The sequence below is a fragment of the Lactuca virosa genome, chromosome 4, assembly GCF_052849685.1.
Source record: "Lactuca virosa cultivar CGN04683 chromosome 4, Lactuca_virosa_CGN04683_v6, whole genome shotgun sequence".
Lineage (NCBI taxonomy): Eukaryota > Viridiplantae > Streptophyta > Magnoliopsida > Asterales > Asteraceae > Lactuca > Lactuca virosa.
This window is the reverse complement of record NC_136429.1, coordinates 42316562-42321182: the sequence shown is the minus strand read 5'-3', so window position 1 is coordinate 42321182 and position 4621 is coordinate 42316562. Positions and strand designations below refer to the sequence as shown.

At 35.2% G+C, this 4621-nt stretch overlaps 1 pseudogene; it reads left to right on the top strand.

Annotated features, from left to right (window-relative positions):
* Positions 1-2206: 2206 nt before the first annotated feature.
* LOC145103931 (basic leucine zipper 43 pseudogene) lies at positions 2207-3312 on the top strand (annotated as a pseudogene).
* The last annotated feature ends 1309 nt before the right edge of the window (positions 3313-4621 follow it).

Sequence of the window (4621 nt, the reverse complement as noted above, 5' to 3'; positions counted from 1 at the left end):
TGTGGCACAACAGGATCACCGGTGGAAGACCTTTAGAGACGACATCTGTAGTGACGACAAAGACCATTAGCGACGACCTTGTCTAGTATCGCCGCTAAAGCTTGATGTCGTCGCTAAAGAGGTCGTCCCTAAAGGTGTTATTTCTTGTAGTGTTAACGTATGTCGGTAGTTTTGCTTCCTTCATCTCCACTAGGAATTAGGGTCATGTCAATGGGTGGGGCGACTTGGACGATGGCATATATATATATATATATATATATATATATATATATATATATATATATATATATATATATATATATATATATATATATATATATAAATTGCTGAGCAGAAAAATGAGCCTAAAGACAATCAGCAAAGAACACTAAGGAACATGCGATTCTTCTGAGATAATCATCTGATTGGACCTCTTACCACCATCGATTGAATAACTCTATGAATTAATTCCCTATCCAATTCTTTCTCCTTTTCAAATTTTCTCCTTTTTCTCCTCCTAAAGAAAACTCTAGTTACTTCCTACGTCGAATTCACCGAAACATCAGTTCTTCCCCCTCACCGTTGCATCTAGCTCTAACCGCCATATATTCGTCGCCACCGTTGTTACCTCAAGATCTAGTCGTCGTTGTTGTCGTTGCCGCCTGCACATCCAACTGTCACCGTTGCTACCATCGATGTGTCCGGTTCTTGATCTCTATCGGCCTCCAACTTCTACCATAAGATCTAGCGTAGTCAATATCGACGGAACCTTACCGGTTTCCAACACAGTTTCCAACACCGACTTCACTGAAGCTCTAGTTTCAGCTTTTTATGTTCATCTATGTTTTATGTTCTATGTTTTTGTTTTTCGGTTTAATCGTCTTCTCTCAATCAAACTATGGGGGGTGTTAGTATGTCGGGTTAGGGTTTAGGCCCAATGCCCTTAAAGTTTAGGTATTCTTTATATATTACTATGTAATTATCATTTAAGTAATCAAACAAATTATTATCTATCATTGTTAACATTAGAGACTAGAAAAAAAAAATCAAAAATCGTTATCCTTAATGTTGGAAAATGATTCAACAACACAAGTTCCTAACTAGGTGTTTTCGTTTAATTTACTTGTTTGTTTCTCATTATTTTATAAGTTTAAAATAATAACATATTGTCTAGCTAGAAAATATTTATCTGGTATTAAAAAACAAAAAACCGAACAACTAATATGATTACAAAAATGATCTTAAGGATAAATTAATAACAAACGTTTTATTATTTAAAAAAAAAAAAAAAAAAAAAAAAAAGAAAAGAAACACCCTCATTTACTAAATTTGTTTTTACTGCAAGAGCCTCATTTTTTTATTTATCCGTAGCCTTAAATCGGTTTGGACCATCGTGCTAGGAAGGCGGGTATCTCTATATAGATTTGGAACCGTGGACAATCAATCTTTGTTACATTTGCTAGGTATGGCTCTCATTTTTTTTTAAACACAAATCTAACCTACTTGTAAACAACACCTTAAACCCATCTATGTCCACGACGGGACTTGAACCCTCAACCTTAAGGAGAAAGGGCAACACCGGATACCGCTGGGCCAAAAGCCCATTGGTGGCTCTCATTTTTTTAAAAGCATTGGTCACTGCAAAAGCAATATGATTTGTCGAGGTAATTAAGAGAGCTCAAATGTATTCTCTAGTGGACAAGACATGATGTCCTGGGTTGTCATGAAGATTGACAATTTAATCAAAGAATATTGAGCGTCATTTCAGTCGAACGAATAAAGAACAATGTCGACACTATTATTGTGTTATTGTCTTACCTGTGATTAACTTGAAGATGCGATGCATGTTACCTTAATAGAAAAGATGAGAGTTCTGTCAAGAGTTTAATTTCCATTGAGGGACACCAAAATGCAAATGAATAAAGTTACATGTTATAGAGTTGTATAAGCAATCAGTCTCCCATATTATTTATGGATGAGCAAATTAGGGCCTACTACTTGCATAAAGTAGCTTTTTTAACACACAGTAACATCCTCCAATTAATCACAACACCAACATACATCATTCCCATTATAACTCATAAGTCATCAATCTTAAAAAGCTACTTTTTTATGAAAATCAAATAATAAACCACTCTTGCTATCGTAAGCAAAAGCCATTATACTTGCTATTTGCTTCATATTGGCCCCTTTTCACCTCCTATAAAACCCCTTCATTCCTCATCCATTCTATCCTCATCCTCTTAATTAACATCATCACCCTGTAAACGTGATATAGCCCATCAATTTATTTGTTCCTTCTTGGGAGAGAGACCGGTTTGATCAATTACACCTATATTCTCTATAAGCAAACCACACACACACACAAACACTCACTCAGAGAGAGAGAGAGAGAGAGAGAGAGAGAGAGAGAGAGAGAGAGAGAGAGAGAGAGAGAGAGAGAGAGAGAGAGAGAGAGAGAGAGAGAGAGAGAGAGAGAGAGAGAGAGAGAGAGAGAGAGAGAGAGAGGAGAGAGGGAGAGAGAGAGAGAGAGAGAGAGAGAGAGAGATGGCAGGAAATTACTATTTAGCCCCTGAGTATGAAGACCATTCATGTAACTTCTCTACAAACTTCACTTCATTGCAAAACGACAATATGTCATCCTCTCATCAGTTTCTAACAAACTTACCTTACTGTCATCAAACTACTCATCCTCAAGTACCCATTGTTGATTTCTATCAACAGTCTTCATCACTGAGCTACAATAACTCGAGCACTTCAGATGAAGCTGAGGATAACCAGATGAGTATCATCAACGAGAGGAAGCAAAGAAGGATGATATCAAACAGGGAATCAGCTCGAAGGTCCAGGATGAGGAAACAGAAGCAATTGGACGAGCTGTTCACCCAGGTTATGCGACTCAGGAATGAGAACCATGGGCTTATGGACAAGTTGAACCGCTTCTCAGAGACCCATGAACAAGTTATTCAAGAAAATAATAGGCTAAAGAAAGAAACCACGGAACTAAGGCAGTTGCTTAGTGAAGCACAACTTGCTAGAACTTACACTACTCTGAAAGATCTTGACGATGATCAAGAGGTGGTGCTTGTTCCTTCTTGCACCACTGCTCATCTCAGGGCTCAATCATCTAAAAATTCCACAACTAAAAACTCCTCCAATCTGCTTCATTGATCAATAATTCATCGATCAAAGGTGTTCCTAATTAATTATTCTCAAATAAATAATTTCTTTAAACAAATGCAGATCGTTTTCTTTCTTTTGTTTGGTGGTTTATTTGATGTTATTTTTCTATTTGGTGGGAATGCATTTATATATAGTGCGTGTTTGACGTAACTAATTAAGCTTCATCATGACCTTTTTTTAAACTATAATTTGAAGAACCCCACTTCAGGTACGGATAGAGAAGCCATTTTTTAAGAACTAATTTTGGAAAAATGTTGATAATGAAAGTCCCTAAAGCATGTGCATACGAATTCAATAATCTTCGAAAATCTTAATAATAGAACAAGGATTATTCAGCATAAAGTATATATAATAATCTTGGATAATCTTCTTATATGCCTACTAATTATATAACACCAATTCATGCAAAAATATTATACTCTCTCCGTATCATAAAAGAAGAAAAGAATAAAAAACTAGATATATTCTTGTAAAGATTAATTAACTTTCACTTATTAAATAAATATGGATTCTACACGTCTCTAAAATTAATTACTGATTTTAACATATATATATATATATATTGAGCAATATTGGTGACAAATTACTAAAGCATCCATACAAAGTACTGTAATATATTTAAAATAAAGAACACTACAACTGCATTGTTTTTTCCAGAGAGGCTAATATGGATTCAGTGCAATTGTAGATTTACAATTTTAACTCGATCCTAATCGTTCTTATTTGTTTGAAACAAGTTTTAAACCTATTAAAGGAACTCATGTTTGTGGAACAATCTATTATATTGATACAGATATATCTTCTCATAATCGTCGACATGAGTTGCGATTAACTGTTTAATTTCCACATGCTAATCCTCCATGATTATTATATATATATCTGCAGTGGGATAGAAAAAAGCATCGAGCATTCAAACCATACGTCAAAACCTACAACGCAAGTTATGATTGCAGTGCAATAAATATTATTATTGGTAATTATGTTTTTTCAAACGTCATAGATGATAGCATTAAGTTGCTTGGACTATATGTGGCGAATTTTGTCAAAGTAAATATCAAGTGAGATGGAAAATTTGGTGGAGACAGGGAGCAAGGATCAGTCACATTGAGGAGAGGGTGGGGTGCATGGTAAAGGGCCCATATATGGCAAAACCTCTCTTGTATTCGCAAAGCAATAGAAACAGACAATGGACAAATTGTGGTGGTAAGTGCTGGCTTTTATTTAGTGCTCATTATAGAATGAAATGGACTACCATAACAAGCAAAACATTTGAAAAAAAGAGAACTCCACTACATATATTACACTCAAATAAACCTACTGTGCGTGTGGCTGTCCTTTTACTATTTAGGGCATATGAGATAGATGAATGAGATTTTTTGTAAAGAACATCTCAAGGTGTTGTCTGACTTCATAACTCATTGTTTTGGAAAGCATCTTGTGACTTGAAGCTTCATAAAAT